Source organism: Suricata suricatta, chromosome 6 (assembly GCF_006229205.1).
Source record: "Suricata suricatta isolate VVHF042 chromosome 6, meerkat_22Aug2017_6uvM2_HiC, whole genome shotgun sequence".
NCBI lineage: Eukaryota > Metazoa > Chordata > Mammalia > Carnivora > Herpestidae > Suricata > Suricata suricatta.
The window spans coordinates 119,848,430-119,868,579 of NC_043705.1; the positions used below are offsets into that span (position 1 = coordinate 119,848,430).

General features: G+C 35.5%; 1 protein-coding gene across 3 annotated transcripts in view; it reads right to left on the minus strand.

The window, feature by feature from the left end:
* NIPBL (NIPBL cohesin loading factor) overlaps positions 1–20,143 on the minus strand; it is a 197,250-nt gene extending 177,107 nt beyond the window's left edge. For all 3 annotated transcript variants that reach the window (XM_029940989.1, XM_029940986.1, XM_029940988.1), the window contains exon 1: positions 19,806–20,143. The gene's annotated coding sequence lies outside the window, so the exon portion shown is untranslated. The remainder of the gene's footprint in view (positions 1–19,805) is intronic.
* Positions 20,144–20,150: the final 7 nt, after the last annotated feature.

The window sequence follows — 20,150 nt, forward strand, 5'->3', positions numbered from 1 at the left end:
CCATTTACTATAGTATCAAAAAGAAAAATATATCTAGGAATAAATTTAACAAAAGATGTGCAACACTTGTACACTGAAAACTACAAAACATTAACAGTGAAAGAAATCAAGGCCTAAAAAGAAAAAAAAGACAAGGAAGCCTATGCTTATGGATGGAAAGACAATATTATAAAGATGGCAATACTCCCCCAATTGAATCTATACATAGATTAATCCCTATCAAACTTGCAGCTGCATATTTCACAGACATGAACACGCTGTTGCTAAAATTCATATGAAAACACAAGAGACCAAAATACCAAAAAGTTCTTGGGAAAAAAAAAAGAGGAATCATGCCTCCTATTTTCAAACCTTATTACAAAGCTACAATCACTGACACTATGGTACTGGCATAAGGTTAGAACCCTTATGGTGGATGGAATGAAATAAAACTAAGTGTCCAGAAAGAAACTCGTATATTTATATTCGACTAACTTTTTAGAGGGTATTAAGACCATTTAATGGGAAAATAGTCTTTTCAACAAATGGTGATGGCACAACTGGATAGTCACATGGAGAAAAATGATGTTGTAGCCCTACTTGATACCACATGCAAAAATTTAACTTGAAACTGATCAGAGAATTAAATATAAGTGCTAAAACTAAATATAGATGTAAATCTTAATTACCTTGGGTTAGGCAATAGTTTCTTAAATATAACATCAAAAGCACAAGCAGCAGCAACAACAACAACAAATCACAAACCAGATAAATCAGACATCATCAAAATAAACTTCTGTGACTCAAAGGACACCATCAAGAAAGTTACAAGATAATCCACAGAATGAGAGAAAATATTTGCAAATCATATATCTAGTAAGGGACTTGGATCCATAATATATTAAAAACTTAAAACATAAAAAGATGCTCAGTATCATTAGTCATTAGGGAAATGCACATTAAAGCCACGATGAGATACCACTGAAATACCATCACTAGGATGCCTACACTCAAACACAGAATAACAAGTATTAGTGAGGACGTACAGAAAGTGTACATCTCAAACACTGAAAATCGAAGTGTAAAAATCAAATAACCTCTTTGGAAAACAGTCTGGCAGGTCAGCAAAGAGTTAGCATATGCCCTAGAAATTCCACTCCTAGGTATCTACACAGGGAAACTGAAAACCTATGCCCACACTGAACTAGTATGTCAATGTTTATAGCAGTATTATTCATAATAGCCAGAAGGTAAAAACAACTCAAATGTCCATCAATTAACAAAAGGTTAAGTAAAATGTGGTATATCCATACAACGGAATATTACTTGACCATAAAAAATGAAGTATTGATACATGCTACAATGTGGACAACCAAGTTAAAAAAGCCAGATATAAAAAGGCCACACTGTGTGATTCCACTTATGAGTAAGGAAATCTGTTGCAGCAGAAGGTAGATTACTGGTTGCCATGAGCTGAAGAAGGGAAGAATGGGGAGTGACTGATAATGGATACTGGGTTTCGTTTTTGGGTGATGAAAGATTCTGGAAACTAGTTAGTGATGATAGTTGCACAACTTTATGAATAAACTAAAAACCACTGAATTTTTACCACTGTATAATTTAAAAGAGTGAATTTTATGGTTTGTGAGAATGTGAGGTATTTTTCCAAATCTCTTAATAAATCTAATTCAGATGAGCCACATGTTACCAGCAAATACTTACTAAGAGCTTGCTCCAGGCCAAACACTTTACCAGGTACCACAGGCAGACCAGACCCTGCCTTCCAATACCTTTTCACGCTGAGCAGATAATACAAACAATGCAAAATGAAACAAAATAAACCATAGTTCAATATATAATAAGAAAATGTGGGAAGTCAACATATAACTTAAGTAACTAACTCCTACACACAGGTATGTGGTAGAAAAAGAAGAGAACACACCACTTTGAGCAGCAGAAAAGGGGGAACAGCGGGAGGGGGGAGGGGGGAGAAAAGTACTAGCCTGGGGAGAGGGAGGCCTAGGGGACTCTTTTATGCTACCCTCCCTTCATCACCACCAAAAACCCTGTAAGATCTTGACAAAAAGAAGATAGGATTTGAATAGATGGAGAAAAAAGGTAAATGTTTTGATTAAAAGGTGTAAAGCAGGAATATACAAAATTATAGTGGAGATATATACACACACACACAGTCTATATATAAACTTCACATATTAAAGATGAGTTAAATAAAAAATCAAGCTCCTCGTAATATAGACAGCTATTATTTGGGATATTTCCCTTGTTCTGGGGTATATAGCAAAGTTATATTAGTAAGTAGTATTCATATTTCTTTTTTTTAATGCTTATTTATTTTTGAGAGAGAGAGACAGGGTACAAGCAGGGCAGGGCAGGGCAGAGAGAGGGAGACACAGAATCCAAACCAGGATCCAGGCTCTGAGCTATCAGCACAGAGCCCAACATGGGCCTTAAACTCATGGACCGCAAGATCATGACTTCAGCTGAAGTAGGAAGCTGAAGTGAATGAGCCACCAAGGTGCCCTAGGAGTATTCATATTTCAATACTAGATTAATTTGAGCCATTTAATTACTTTTTCTTTGCTTCTTATCGAATATCTTTCCCCCTAATAATTCATTATAAATGTCACAAATTAGCCTATTTGGATTTAGGAATGCAGTTAACAAGGATATATTTTTCATCAAATCACAATGAGAAAGGTAGCTGCCAACAAATAAAAATAAATATTTGCTGAGGACAACTACTGTTAAGTGTACAGCATGGTTCTAAGCATTTTACATGTTACTCTTAAGCAGTATTTCTCCAACATACACAAGATAATGCAATTTGACTTCTGGTTAAACTTTTTAAACATAAACCACCTTAAGGAACAGAAAAGTCAGTTTACTGTTTTTTTATTATATTCTAAGTATTGTTGCTAATATATATTTAAATTTTTTTACTTCAATTTCTTAACAATTCTTTTGCCAAATTCATTTAGAGCATCTGCTACTCTAATTTCTTTCCTCAGTTCTATGTCCTCTCTAGTATCCAGCAACTCCCCTCCATTCTTCAGGACTCAACACATCCCCCCATTCTATTTTTAATTCTAACTCACTAATTCTGCTCACCACAGTCCCTTTCTCCTTTATGCCTCTCAGATAACGTTTTTATAGGATAGGAAAAAAAAAAAAAAGAGGAATCTTTTAGGCAGCCATGTGAAATTTGAGAGGGAAGCTGAAAAAAAAAATCCTAATACCAAATGCCTAGAATTCACTGGTGAGCACACGGTAGTCACTGAATTCTTGTCAAATGATTAGAAAGCCTAAGAAAAGAAGTAAAGGAGCACTTATCTTCATCTCCAGAAAAGGGTTAAGTTTGAAAAAAATTCTCCAGGGGATTCTGGTGTACCACCTCTCTAACCAAACCAAACCAAGTACATTTGCGTAAGTGTACTTAGATTCTAGAAAAGCACTAATTTTCATTTTGACATTATGAAACCTGACCAATCATTTTTGGTAAATCAGTTTGATTCCTTTAGAATTATCCCTGCATATGATACTTTTGATAAGCCACTGCCATTTTATTATTCTAAAAGTAGACCTTTAATTATGTTTGTAAAAATAATCCCTTCATGAGAAAGTAACATAGTTCTCACTAAAAGATCTCATTATGTGTGTGGATTCAGTATAAAACTAACCAAAAGGGTGGTCTTCTCATTAAGCTGGATAAACAAATACATCAGGAGGCCCCAGGAAGAGCCTTATACAATAGAAAAGTCATATAAGAACATTCATTTTGTTACTCTAAGTTCATAATAATATATGATCCATACACTGAAAAAGCAGGCCTCGAGATCAAACGGTATTATACTCCTCTGATAACTTAAACCAAGTAAGATTTAAAAGCCAAACCAAAAACACAGAGAATCACCCATACCACTTTTAACTCTGATTTAAGACTGGAGAGATCAGGTTAGCCTTGAAAAGAATCATTTTCGAATAACCATTAGTACCTACAACAATTTGACCAAGCCTCTTAATTTTTCAATACCCATTACGTCTAGAATGTGAAAAGTGGGGGCACTAGGTGGCTCAGTCAGTTGAGAGTCTGACTTTAGCTCAGGTCATGATCTCTCATTTCATGAGTTCAAGCCCCACACTGGGCTCACTGCTGTCAGCCTGTCAGTACAGAACCGGCTTCAGATCCTCTGTCCCCCTCTCTCTGCCCCTCCCCAACTTGCACTCTCCCAATATGGAAAAAAAAATAGAATGTGAGAAGTGATATAGTGTATTTTTAAAAATAGTGTATATAAGTGTATACAGTATATTATATTATTTTATAATATGGCATATCATAAAAAATACATACTGTATCATTTTTTAATTAAAAAATTATTGAAGTATAGTTGTCACACAATGTTACATTAGTTTCAGACATACAACATAGAGATTTAAAAGTTTATACATTATGCTATACTCACCCAAAGTACAGCTATCATCTGTCATCGTACAACACTATTATAATACCACTGACTGTATTCCCTATGCTGTATCTTTTATTCCTGTGATTTATTCATCCAAAACTGGAAGCTTGTATTTCTCACTCCCCTTTCACTCCTGTTACCCATCCCCCCAACTTCCCTCCTCTCTGGCAACCATCAGTTTGTTTTCTATATTAATAATGAGTCTGTTTCTGCTTTTTGTTTATTCATTTGTTTTGCTTTTTAGATTCCACATAAAAGTGAAATCATATGCTATTTGTTTTTCTCTGGGTAGGCTGTATTCTTATTCATAAGCAGTCAAAGTCACTCACTTAACTTACTTTGGCTTTAAAAACTATGTGTTAATACTCTGGGCACCTGGGTGGCTCAGTTGGTTGAGCATCTGACTTTTGATTTTGGCTCTCACAGTTCGGGAGTTTGAGCCCCTCACCTGGGACTCTGCACTGACAGTAGAAGTCTGCTTGGGATTCTCTCTCTCCTCTCTCTGCCCCTCTCCTGCTCACATACTCTCTTGCTCTCTCTCAAAATAAACCTAAAAACAAGCAAACAAATAAAACCTATGTGCTAATTCGAGTTCATATGTATATACCAGAACTATAATAAAATGAATATTATATTGGATATATTCAGTTGAGATAATAAAAGAATCCAAGGTTCGCAACATGTTTTTTTTAAATTTTTGATGGTTATTAATTTTTGAGAAAGAGAGCAGGAGTGGGGTAGGGGCAGAGAGAAAGGGAGATATAGAATCCAAAGCAAGCTCCTGGCTCTAAGATGCCCAATGTAGGGCTCTAACTCACGAACTGTGAGATCATGACCTGAGCCAAGGTCAGAAACAATCGACTGAGACACCCAGGTGCCCTTCAACATGGTTTTAAAGTTAAATGTTATATATCCCTTTAAAGAGCCTACATAGATTTAGAAATGCCTTCCTCATGAGAATAACCCTTTAATAGACCAATTCATAATTATGTTCTTTGCCAAAGAAAAGCCTTATGTCTTCTGAGCTCTGAAGACCTGAATATTTAGACTCCCATATCTACCTTACACCTAAATGTCAAATAGTTCATTGTGCCTAAAATTGTGGTGTCTCCTCCCTCCCTTCTTTCACATTATCGCTTAAATTTTTCTCCTCCTATATTCTTGACATTAGTGAGTGAAACTTCTATATTCCAAGCCCCATAAGTATGAAACTTGAGAATCAAGGAAGCATCCTTAACTCTCTTCATTCTCCATTACCTAATATATCTACATAAAAATACCAAACTTTATCCAGGCTATTTCCTTAACATTTTTTATAAGATTCTTCCTCCACATTCTCACTATCTTAACTGAGGACTTTATCAATTCCTAAATAGCCATTGAGCCTCCTTTATTCTGCCTACTATCTAATCTCTGCATTGCTGCCAAAAAATATTTTTCAAATACAAAACACACTTCATTACTAAATAATTTCTTGGTTCCCCTGTGCCTTTAAAATAAAATGCAGAGTTTTTAAAGGCCAAGTATAATTCCTTCATACTCTGGACTCTGTCCCTCTCTGTAGCTTCAAATCTTTTTGGCATGCTCCTTTTCCAGCCCTATGCTCCAATAATCTGAGCATCTGCAGATGCTCAAAATCAAACTGTTGCCCCAGGCTCTCAAGTCTAATTTAATTAATGGCTTTCAAAACTTAGTTTACACCTCATCTCCAGTCTAAATGAGGTGATCCCCCTCAGTCCTGCTCTTTGTTAATCTTGATATTCTAATATAATCTTTGTTTACCTGCCTATACTAGACTTTTAAGATCACTGAAGGCAAGACTGGAGTCTTTTATTTCACCATCTCTAATATCTTACAGTTCCTGAGACATAGAAAACGCTCAATGTTTGATGAACAAGAGAATGAATATGAGATCACTGCCATGTCCATACCACATTAGATATTTCATATTTCAAATACTAAGAGTAAGTACTAGGACCTACCTAAAAATTTACTTTTCTTTTTAGTACATTCCAATCTAGCAATTTTCTCACCTTTTTTCCCCCTACTAATTGATGATCTTTTAACTACAACTATCTCTAGGAACTACTCCTTTTTTTCATTTATCTAAATTCCTTTCTTATCCCTTTGCTTTGTGTTTTTACTAATCCATAAAAATCCTAAAACCCGAGACCACCCAAGAATCCCGTAAGTTTACAGATGAAGAAATGAGCTAAATGACTTGAATGTCACTTGGTCAGCAACTAGTTTAGATTAGATTCTATGCTAAGTTCACTATATAATACTTCCAAATGATACACCCAGCTTGAAAAAGCTTATGACTTTCATCATCAAAAAGTTCAAAAATATATTGAAAAAAGATCACATCCACAATAGTGGGGAAGAGGAGCAGTTTAATGACTTAAAAATAATCTTAATAGGAATTTGCATCTATATGAAAAAAATCCATTTACTGAATGAATTAAGACATGAATGAAAATAGAGATTATGGAAACGTAAAACTATTTTTGGAATACATATTAAGAGGCATAAAAATGTCCAAACCTTTTGGCCCAACTTCACTTACCAGATTCCAACTTTAAGTGAATAAACTCCCCAAAGGGCAGGAGGGCGGTACATATAAAGATGTTCCACTGCCTTATTTTTATACAGGAAAAAAGTGAGAGCAAATAAAATGTCCAACAGAATGACTATGGAAATTATGGTTCATCCTCTGACAAAATATTGGGTAACATTTTTTTACGTTTTTAAAAAAACTGTTACTATTTAAGTAATCTCTACACCCAACGTGGGGCTTGAACTCACAATTCCAAGATCCACTGTCACATGTTCTCGGACTAAGCCCAGCCAAGAGCCCTGGGGTAACACTTTAAATAATTATGAACACTATTAGGAAATTAGGAAAATCTTTATGAGACAACTGTAAGACAAAACAGGTCTATGTATGTATAATTTAAACCATGAATACATATTTAACCAAAATTACATTAATATAAATATTTTTATTAAAAAACTAGTAGGAAAAACATAAAATATAAGATTATAGATATTTTTCCTGTTTTCCAAATAGTATGTAGTTTTTTTGCATTGCTTCTATAATTGGAAAAGGGGGGGTCGTCTTTAACTTTGAAGTTCTTAAAGGATTTTACATTCTAAAATTCCACAATTTAGCCTTACTTAACATACCAGAAAACTGTAAGTAGTTTTAGTTTCCAAGAAAACTAAGGGAATGAAGAATTGCTGAACTATGAAGTTTTTATAAAGAACACTAAAATTCTGGTGGCTAACTACACCAAATAGTTGAAAACAATCAGAATCACTAAAATTATATGATAATTCGTTTAAGTGATAGCATGGCTCTACACCTAACAGCATATTAAAGACTCAGATACTGAACTTCGTCTTAGGACAGTCACAAACTTGTTGCAAACTGTAAGTCATTTTAAATTCTAATTCTTAAGCCCCTTCTTCTGAATACTGAAGACATGCAATGAGACACTCTGACATACACTACATACCTTGAAAAATTGGTATAATAATTTCTCACCCTTTTCCACCAACTCTCAATTCCAAATATGCATATCTGGATTTTGCAGGTCATTTTAGCCTTAAGCCTACAAATTTTATCCCATAGCAATGAAGACAGAAGTACAGAGGCAATCTGAAACCAGAACCAAAGCTGAAACAGGAATAATAGTTGAAAGAATCCAAACTACTTGCATACAGATTTTTCTCTCATCCAGCTAAGCAAACCTAACTGTCCAAATACAAGCAATTAGCTAAACTATACCAATTCTTTGCTATAAATGTTGTCCCACCTTTTACAGGCTTTATGTTTTCTTTCTTTCTTCCATCAAATTTACCTAGTGTTTAACAAACCTCGCCTATCTTCTATCACTCCCATTAGTCCTACATCCCCAAACTGAAATCTAATTAAAATTCATTTATTCAACAATTGTTTGTTGAGCGCTTACAATGTACAAGGTACCTCAGAGTCAAAGACAGGGTGCTCCAGTCAGTCTTTGTAAACTGCATTTTGACTGATCTCATTTTCTCAAAAACATGGTAATTAGCACAAGAGCACAACATAGCACCTATTATTCCTTTAGTTATAAACTCTGGATATAGTAAAGTCATGTTTGTTTTTCAAGAGAGCATCACATTGTAGTGCCTCCTTCACAAAAGAGATACTCAGGATTATTTAAACCAATAACTGTAAGTAGACCCTTTTGTTGGTATGGAGAGTGAAGGAGAGAACTTCCTATTAAAGAAGAAACCTTGTAAATTATATAAAACCACCAACAATAATTTCACAACCAAGTAATATAGCCATAACATATCGGACTCTTGTCATTAAAAATGTTTGAATGTTGGGGCGTCCGGGTGGCTCAGTCAGTTGAGCATCTGGCTTTGGCTCAGGTCATGATCTCACACAGTTCGTGGGTTTGAGCCCCAGGTCAAGCTCTGTGCTGACAGCTAGCTCGGAGCCTGGAGCCGGTCTTTAGATTCTGTGTCTTCTTCTCTCTCTGACCCTCCTCTGCTCATGCAGTCTCTCTCTCTCTCAAAAATAAATAAAATATTTTTTTAAAAAGTCTGAATGCCTAACAACGGAATGGTATCATATTCCACTGTATTTATTTCTTTAATATTCTGTTATCTGCAATAAAAGCAAAAGTTATTCACGTGAACTTGTTTCCAGAGTACGGCGGAAAATATTTTTGAAAGAGAGAGAGAGAGGGAGAGAGAACTTGAGCAGGGGAGGGGCAGTGAGAGAGGAAGAAAGAGAATCTGAAGCAGGCTCCATGCCCAGCATAGAGCCTGAAGAGGGGCTCAATCTCACAACCCAGAGATCAAGAGTCAGCCACTTAATGGACTCCCCAGTAAAGTTTACAGGGTCCCCAGTAAAGTTAATTTAAAAGCCCTTCCTTTATCCTTTCCTCCTACATTCCCATTTTCTTCTCAATTCTTGCTTCTGCTCCTGAACACATCAACACATTATTGAAATAAATATTCACATTTATGAATTATATTACTCTAAAAGTAAGGTATAAAACGATAAAGGTGGCATTTAAACTGTTCTAGTCGATACACTGGGTTGTCAGTCAGAATCCTAGGTTTTTAGATATAGCGGAAACGTGCACAAAGGACAGTCTCATTTAGACTATAAAGCATGAATGATGAAAAAGATTACACCCTAATCTTAGTTTTATAAATTTAAGTAATTTCTCTACTCAACATGGAGCTTCAACCCACAATCCCGAGATCAAGAGTCACAAATAAGCCAACCAGGCACCCCTTACCTTAATTTCAAATACCAGGCCCAAGCATATAAAAAAATATCCTAACACTAAATACATCTTTCACAACTGCCTTTAAATCTTCTTAAAGTGAATACTATAAGTTAATCTGTCTGATAAACTGTACATACATGCCTACTCTAAGAATCTAACACAGTAGAGGAGGGATGGATTCAAGTGATATGCAGAAGTGTTATGAATGTCAGACCTGGGTAGACAATTGGATTGAAGGCACAGTAAAAGAGAAGGGTGAAGCATTATCACCAAATCTCCAGTTTAGGGAACTGAGTTGATGGTGGAAACATTCACCTACTTCACATCTTTCTAAGAATAGTTTCTTTTTAGGAGCAGGGAGAGTGGTAAGAGTAGAGAATAATTTGAGGAATGAGTTCAGACTTATATACTTTTGAATTTAAAGTATTTATAAGACATCAGGAGGTGCCTAGACAGACAGATCTGTCTCAGAAAAATATATCATTCTAGAGACAGATCTCTGAGTCATCAGCATACAGGTAACAAGCATATAAAAAGTCATATAAATAGGTAAGAGCAACAGGAAGGGGTAACAGAACGAATGATACAAAGAACCACCTCTGGAATACTAATATTTAAGGGGTGGGCAGAGGAGGAAGAACTACCAATAGTCAACAATTGAGAGGTCAAATACACAAGGCAAGAAAAAAAAGAGACAGATATCCCTGACCGCAAGGAAGAATAGTTTCAAAAAGGGAATGGTGAAAAACAAAAAAGGTGGTCAAATAAAATGACCAGAAAATGGTCCTTTTCTCATTATCTGCCCCAACTTTCAGTAAACAGCTCTGCTTCTCTAACTTTAAGCATTAAAAGAGAGGCACCCACTGTTCTTCACTATAACCAATGCTCTATTTTTAATATAAACAACAAACATTAAAGTAAAATGTAAACTCAATTTTTGGCGAGTTATTATTGTACTACCCCTCATTTCTTATTCCAGGTTTTGTGTACGGTATGTTCAAAATACATAAAAATATTTTAATTTCGATGAAAAAGAGGGCATCGCCTATTTTACCTGGTTGGTGGAGCGTCTAACATAATACAATTAACTAATATAAACAAATGCTACTTAATAATAATGTCCATTACAAATTTTTTGGAGATGAGGGGTAAAAATAGCTGAGTAAAATTATGTCAAATAATAAAGCAGCTCAAGATCGGAGAGAAATATCTAAAGTTGTTTAATCTTTTTTGACAGTAGTACCAAAGTTAAAGGGTATTCTAATCCGATTTCAAAATGAAGTCACCAACAAGCTACTAATACATGCAATGACACAGAATATCTCAAAAGCCTTTTACTAAGTGAAAGAAACCTACCCCAGAAGACTACATACTGTATGATTCCATTTACATGACATTCTAGAAAAGACAAAACTTTAAGGACAAAAATTACATATGGTTGCCAGGAGCTGAAACAGGGGTAGGAAACTGATTACAAAAGGACATAAGGCAACTTTTTGAAGTGATGACAACATTGTTTGTTTTGATTGTGGTGGAAATTGCAATACTACATGTTTGTCAGAACACATCAAATTGTGTACCTAAAACAGTGAATTTTACTGTGTAAATCACACTTCCAATAAGCTTTACTTAAATCTAAAAATAATTTCAGTCATCATATCACTATTTTATGTGAAGAGCATTTTTAATATACTGTAATGTATTTCTCATTAGTTAACTTATCTATATGGTTATTATACACAATACATAAATTATAATTAGCAAAAAAAATTAAAAGTGTAATAAATCAACCTTGGGTTTAAAACAGGTATTTGGATACCTTCCCTCAGCATCTTACTCCCAATTCTATTGTCCAAAGGACTGAAACAAAAAACCTTCCTATAACTTTACAATCCTTACTAACAACTAAAAAAAAGGAAGCATGTTTTAAGTTTTTCTGTGATTTACTTTTACACACAATTTGTATGTGTGTATTGTTAGGAATGTACGTAAATACAATGTTCTTATTCAAAAAGCAGGAAACCTTAAGAACACATATATATATCTAAGAAAATTATATTTCAAAATTAGCATACACATACACTTGTCACTCACTAATCTTAGATTTAGAAATGTATTGTTAGGAAATATCATATAGCTCCACTCTAATTAGTTCAACAAAAATGTGCTGATTACCTACAAAACAGGAAAAACACTGTGACGGTATTACAGACCTAAAGATAAAAATAATACAAGCCTCCTTACTCTCATATAGCTGGTGGTTTACTATGGCTGAAAGACCCAGGAACAAATTGTATCCAAGAGATACAAGTAATAAACTGGCAAATCCTATGAAATGGAATAACCAGAGAAACTTCCACCAAAAAAAGGCTATGCTTTCTCTTTCTGCTTCTCCTTAAGAGAAATTTCTGGTCTGTGACTAAATGTTTTGAGAAGTAACACATGTCTACAGAAGAAAGCAGGAATGCTGGACAAATACACATTTTCACAGTTAATATCAATGCTTCCTCAGTAGCATTATGAACTTACAAAGATCTCAGAATTTTAGGCCTTTCAGACTGCTCGAGGTTTCATCAAGGAAAATAAAACATTACAAAACCATCCACATTAATACCACCACCTGTACTCACTATGCTATAAAAAATGTTTGCTTAGGACATTGACACAGTAGGGAAGAAACACATAAGAAAAGAGAAAGAGAAAAAAGGGTAATAAAGTTAAGCAAGAAGCATATGTTATGTGTGTCTTTCAAGGTAACCAGAAGGTGGGTTATGGCATAAATACTGCATTCTTAATTCTTTTCTCAAAGGGAAAGAATGATAATAGTAGCTTTTAGGGCATTACATTTCACCTTTCAACTTTCAAGTTTGCATAGGCAGAACCTTGGGAAGAAACCTATCATGTTATCAATTTTTTAAGAACAGTATTTTAGAAGGCGGAGGAGTTATGCCCAATTTATATTCATAGAAAATTTCAATTTGGTCATTACCAAAGGAAAACTAAACTACATATACTACATACACCCTAACTCAGATGATCAATTTCTTTCAGTGGAAACTGGCACTTTATCTATAAGATAAAGACAACCAAATGCAGGTTAAAAATCCTGAAAAGGTTGCCAAGTAGAAGTGTTGAGAAAAGTCAGAGATGTATTTTCCTTATTAGGATTAATTTCAAGGACAATTTTTGTTTTGCAAATAAAAAAATTAAATATAAAATCATAAAGATTAATATCTTTAAATAAATTATAGTTTAAACTGTAAGAATTCATTAGTGTTTCAAGCACTATAAGTTTTCAAGGTGTTTAGAATCAATGACTAGTTAAAAAACAGTACTCTTTAAACAAGTACACATTTTATCAGGGTAAGACCAAACGACTGAGAGGTACAAGTGACTCAACTCCAACAAAAAGGAATTAAGTATTTCAAAATTATATCACAGCTTCCGAATTTCTCAGGAGAGGTAAAAGTACAAAAGACTATTTTAATAAATTAATATTAATTCCATGTTTTTACATACTGAAAACGTTTTTTCCTTCTGCCAATGGGCAAATCTATACAAAAGAAAACTTTGTATAGATTTAAAACCTTATAAAAAAGTTTGGTATGTTCAAGTGAACTGATTTGACACACATGTAAGATGGCAAAATAATTTAGTTACATAAACTATGTTGAAGTTTAATGTATCCTCAGGGAAATTTTTTTTTGAGAGAGACAGACTGTGAGTAGGGGAGGTACAGAGAGAGAGAGGGAGAATCCCAAGCAGACTCTGTGCTCTCAGCGCAGAGCCTGACTCAGGGCTTGAACTCCCAAAACCATGAGGTCATGACCTGAGCGGAAACCAAAAGTCAGTTGCTTAACCAACTGAGCCACCCAGATGCTCCTCTTGCTAATATTTCTTAACGCTAGACATTTTTAGAAGAAATAACTTAATCATAAGTAATTTCTGTAAATAGAACTACATACATTTAAAAATAAATATCCTTAAGTGCATATCTGTATATACATTTTGTATATTACGTGAGGTGTAAACTAACAAAGTATTTTAAAGAAAAGACTATAATCAAATAATCCATTATCTATAAGTAACCAAAATAGTTGAGAATTCCTCTTTATGAGACAGGAAAAGTCTCACTGCTTTATAACCAAGTCTACCCTTTTTATCAAGAAAAAAAAAAAATGTATTACAGGGGCACCTGGTTGGCTCCGTGGGTAAATCATGAGACTCTTGATCTGAACTCCAGAGTCTGAGCCCCACAGTGGGTGTAGAGATTATTAAAAAAAAATAATAAATAAATCTTTAGGAAACAAATGTATTACAAATCTTGAAGAGGCAGGGTGGAAGAATTAAAAGACATTTTAGAATTAGACATGTTGGGTTGGAGTCCTACCTCTTTCTTGCTAGGTTTGTCACCCTGGATGAGGTTCTTAAACATGATAAGCCTCAGTTTCCTTGTCTGTGAGACAACAACACATTGCTAACCTCCCTGGACAGCTAGGAGGTTAAACCGTGATACACAGTGTAGTGGTTAAGGTGGATAGGTAAAGCATCAACTTGGGAGTCCTCTCTCTGCTTTCTTCCACTTGTTAGCTACAGGAGCCTAGCTAGTCATTTAATCATTCTATACCTCCGTTTTCTCAACTCTCTTAGAATAATAAACACAACTAGATTCATACCTTGAGGAATTGAGAAAATTCATGGTACATGGAAATCACTAATAATATTACATATTACAAATGTTAACCGCTCAATACAGTGCCTAACACAAAAAGATCTTATTAAATCTAAGTTCTCTTAAACTAAGTTCTAAATTACTTTTTACTGTCTCTAAAATTCAAGTTTACCCCTGAAGATAAAGATTTGCCATTAAGGATTTAAAAAAAGACTATCTTAAAAGTTCTAAAGGTATTCACGAAAGGACGCCCCATAAGATTGTATATAATGGCAAAAGCACTATAAAAAGTGCACAATTTTCCAAGCTGATGACTTTGAAAGGATTAACATTCTTTTGCTATATAAACACTAGTTTTCTAAAAATGATCAGTCATACTAATTTATATATTCATCTACTATACAATTGATTACATATATTTCTATAAATGAAATCACTCTCTAAAACTGAATTTTCCCTCTCTAAACATAGATGCTATAACAATTTCAACTCAATAAAAATAAAAAACTTGAAGTAAAAATTACACAGACTGCTTAACAAACACTAAAATATAAGACAGTAAAGATTTGGTTTCAAAAATATTATATATAGGACATACAGTCTGAATTATATTTTAGTTCTTTGCCCCAAGTCCACAAGTTCCTTACATACATGACTTATAAGTAGTGAATTAACTGAGCAACCAAAAAATATGAAGATTTTACTAAAACTAGAAATGTGGAATCCTAAATCCTTGAGAAAAAAATATCAATCAGGCCCATCATTTACTAATTATAAGACAATGGACAATTTTCTAACCTTTCCAGCCCAGTCTGTTCATCTATAAATTGTGAAGAACAGTTTCTATTTCCTGAGTTTATTATTTTAAATGAAATAATATTATGGGGTCATACTTAACACAATTCCTGGCAAATTATAAGCCATCAAAATCTTATCTCGTTGGCAATGTTGTATTAAGAAATAATCTCTCCTAATAACATCACTTTGGAAACAGAAAGAAATATGCCTTAAAACAAGGCAATCTGACAAAATCCAATTTATTAAAATGGACTCTAGATTTACACCAAACAAAACAATATACAAGTATCTACAATCATTTTTACTACCTACCCAGGCAAAAAATTCTGAGCACTTGAAATACTTTTTGAAATTACAATGATAACCTTAAGTAAAGAGACAGGGTAACTAAAATTGCTTTTAAACCAGCTAGAAAACAGTAAAATTCCACTCTATAAAAAAAACTTTCAGGAGTAATTATATATGTTTACTACAAATATAGTTAGTTGACTTACACTCTTTAGGAAGAACATAATGTAAATAAATTCAGTCATTCAAACACCAAACATACAGACAAGGTCAGGATTTCTAATGTAAAAGTACTATTTTCATACCAGGAAAATGCAATCAAGAGTCAGGTATCATATCCCTCTAAAGAATAGGAAACACCAGCCTGGACTCAGATAATTGAAAAAGTCACAAAGTATCAGTGTCAGCACTGAGCAACAGCAATACCTAGCTTTCTGACCAGAGCTCACATTTTTTTTAAAGCAACAAAATCTAATAAAAAACTTGTAAGAGTAAGGGAATCCCTTACTCTCACTCACTACATGAACCTACACAAATCACATGGCCTCTGAGTATCAAGTTTTTTATCAAAAAATGGAAAATGATGCCAGTCACTTCTCTCACAGGGAAAGGGGAATATTTAAAAATGAACTCAGGTCACCTTGAAAAAGAACCATTTCAAAAATTCAAAGAACAGTTATAAAGAACAACTGCTCTTTGCTTTAAAAGTATATTTTAAAATGATTTTTAAAGGTTATATAATACCATAAATTACCAGCAAAGCCAATTTAACATGTTCAGGATATTAAAATAAACATCCTCAACTAAACAGTTCATTACCAGGTTTCCATAAAGTTCCTGGTCAGTAATTTCCTTTTCACTTTATAGCAAATACATGTGATCAATAGCACTGAAGTGACATTTCTCTAAAAGGAATTTTAATTTACTTCAGTCTTGCCAATCACTGCATATAACACTGAAATCTTATTCTAAAATTCCAGAATTACTCACAAATGATCCTTTTCCTAATAAGCAATGGGGTGGGGAAAGTTAAATAAAATTACATAAAACTCAAACTCTTTAGTTTTTATTTACTCTATCATTAATTGTTACATCAATATAGGGTAGGTCAAAATATGAAATAGATAGGTTCAAATGTTTCTACGGCAGTCTGATGACAGATTGGTACCAAGGAATTAAATATGAAATTAATATAGGAAGTCAGAAAACACATGTTTGTGCTGGATAGTCTGGCTTCCAATAAAGATGATTACATATTTGAATTGGTATAGCTTTACCCACAGTATTTTTGAAATTTAATAATGATCACTATGCAGAAAACGAAAACCAGGTTTACTATCATACTAAAAACTTTGACTTTTCATCCTCAAAAATAACCTCAAATGGACAATCTTTCTTTCTTCCAATATAAATTTTTACTTCTTAAAGAGAACAGTATAATGATCCCTAGCACAGGTTCAAAATGCTTTCCAATAACTTTAGTAAACAAATTGTTGAATGACTTTCAAGAAACAGCATCCTATGTACTCGTCTCAAAACACTGAAAATAATTATTTAATATTCAATGTTAATTTGATTCACTAGACTTTCACCACTTTAAAATTGCTTTCTTGTCAAGTAATTATTAAAAGTTATTAGTAACTTGACAGACTTAGAAGAAACAATAACCCGCAGTGTTGAATAAATACTAGGAATTACTTCTCCAAATAATACAACATTAGAATATAACTAACCTTAGAAGACTACTGGAACATTTATAGTGTCTTCTTTTGCTAAATTAAAAAATAATGATAATAACAGAAATAGCCACTAGTGACTATCCCAACCAATACAGGGGAGGTAAAGCAGACTACTCATAATCTCTAGGGAAATACAAATTAGTCCTTCCAACTAAGTTGTTGAAAATTTTTAAGTTCAAGTTTAGGTTTTGTTTGAGCTTTACAATGTTTTCTCTTTAAAAATAACCTATTTAATTGGTTTGGACCAAACAAAAAATATTGCCAATTTACTTTAAAATGTTTACACCACCTTAATGAAAGCTATCACGCAAGCTGTATTACTTACAGAGCACTAAATATGTAGAATTGGTAAAATAAGATCTGGTAAGAACTAATTCATTTTAACTCCAAAGTCACAAGAAAAAAATATCACCTAAACATATCTAACACACTGATTCAAACATCTGTGTAAAAAGACTCCCCTTAACTATAAAACTCTAAAAATAAGTTCCTTTTTTTGATGAAAACTAAGCAAGCAGAACTCCTCTTTTCCATTACCTTTAGTAGAAATATGTTCATCCTTTGACATACGTCTCCGTATTTTATTTAAATAAAAGTTGTAAAGGCATCACAGGTTATTAGGGCCTTTCAAACATTTATATTGAAACACTTACCCGCCCCCCCCCCCCCCCCCCCCCCGGAAACGCTCTGTTCGAGATGTGAAGTGTTCCTCTCTTCTGTATTCCCTCTCCCCAACAAGCCCCCAGTCGCATGCCCCCCACCCGGTGTAGGCCTGAGGCCCCGTAGCAAACAGTGTCTAACAGGAGCAGGCAGCACAAAGACAGGAATGGGAGATTAGTGGGAGGGAGGGAGGCCGGGATTGGGGCTCAGCAGGAGCTTCAGGCTTTTTAAAATTCAAACTGCTCCCTGACCAATACAAATCACGGACACGCTACTGACTACTACACGGATTTATAGCATTAAAAACATGCCTAGTACGTGACAGCTATATTAACTTCACTCTTTTTAACATGTATCCATACGTTTGCTGGAAATGTGGAACAGTTTATTTTAAGCAGAGGGCTAAACTCAAAAATAACCTTCAGAAAAGTTACTTATTCCACAATGACAATAATTTAACAGACAAAAAATTCTACCGAATGTAACATCCATTTGTAAAACAAGGGACTCTGTTGATCAGTGTTGCTTCATTCTAAACATTGAAAGTTTTTCTTCACTAAATATAAAACAACGTATCAAAATAGTCTAACACCAGCAACATTTATTTTTCTATGCAATTTGCATGGATGAGGGCTTTTAAATAGATTGTTCTTCCCTTATACCAACCTATCTTACCAAGGCCTCCATAAACAAGCTCCGAAGACTTAACTTACTCATAAACTAGAATTTGTTAAGGCAGAACTGATATTTTTCTCTAGCATTTACAGATACATTTGACCTATTAAAATGACACCTCTCTCATTACACAGTCAAACATCATGGGCACAAACAGCCAATGACAATCCTGGGACCTCAAGAAGATCTGCCCAGACATGAAAGGATGGCACCTTCTACATTTTTTTAAACCTCCCTGGGATTCTAAGCATAACTGAATTTCTACGCTTTTAAAGAAAATCGGTTTTACCTGTAACTCGGTACAATTCTCAAAACATATAATATTCTTTTTATGCTCCTACACAGTTAGACCAGGAAGTACCTGAGTACTGTATATATAGTCGTTTAAAATTGCCCTTATATAACGTACACAAATCTAAAGTGGCAGGGTAAACCTGTCAAGTACTTTACACTTGGCTTTGAATAAAAAAGTCCATGTGCAGCACACACTGTCAAACAACAACAGAAAAGCTCTTGGTGGGGGGGGGGCATATACAGTGTCTACCACACTATGGTTTTCTACATTAAATATTCATGTGGGCAATTTAATTTTTTTAAAAAAGAAAATGAGTCTTTATTAACTTTCTAATGTCCAAACAAGTTTTACACAGGGCAAAAATTGCCACTGGAGCCGTGTCTGAGTATTTACATTTGTCTCACTAACTGAAACTACTTCCTCCCTTCATGGGGTCACAGGGGGAAGAAGGGGGGTTGTTTGTTTCACTGGGACGTTCCCCACTCCCGGACCAGGAAAGTTGTAAATATGGGGACGAACAGGGCACATTTGCTGTTAGTTGTATTGTTTCCGCCTCCTCACTGGCTACGGCTCTTCTCCCTGGCGAGGCCTGTCACCGACCAGCAGTAGCTCCGCTCAGCCCGGAGCTCTCCTAATCCCCGAGCTCAAGTAGATTCCGCTGGCCCGCGGCCTGCACTCTCCGCCGGGCCTACGCCTCCCCGGCCGCCCGGCAGGAGCCCAGTCCCCGCCACCGGAGCCGGCCGGGAGAGAGTACAAAACCACCGCCACCCAGGGCGGCTGCCACCAGAGAGGAGCGAACTCTAGACTCGCCCGTGGAGGAGACCTGGGGCCGCTAAGGAAACGGCGGGGAGGGGAGCGAGGAGGAGAGACGCTGAGGACCTGGCGCCGCCGCCGCCGCCGCCGAAATAAAGAGCAGGAATTTACCTGGGCGAATCGGCGTCTGAATCCAAGGGGAGGCCGAGGCCGCTGTGGCGAGAGACTATAATCCGGGCCGGGAGGGGGGGTGGCTACGGCTCCTCTTCCGTCTCCTCAGTGCGGGGAACATGTAGAGCCGGGGGGAGACCAGCCGAGAAGACAAATCGCTGCTTCTTCTTCCTCCTCCTCCTCCTTCTCCCACATAGAAACACTCACAAACACCCGACCGGGGGCCCGAGCTACCGGGGGGGCATCGCCGCCGGCCCGGGAACCAATCCTCCTGTCGGCGGGGGCGTCCCTCCCTGCGGCTTGGTGGTGTCGGGTGAGTCGGTACCGACGGAGGGAGGGGGGGGA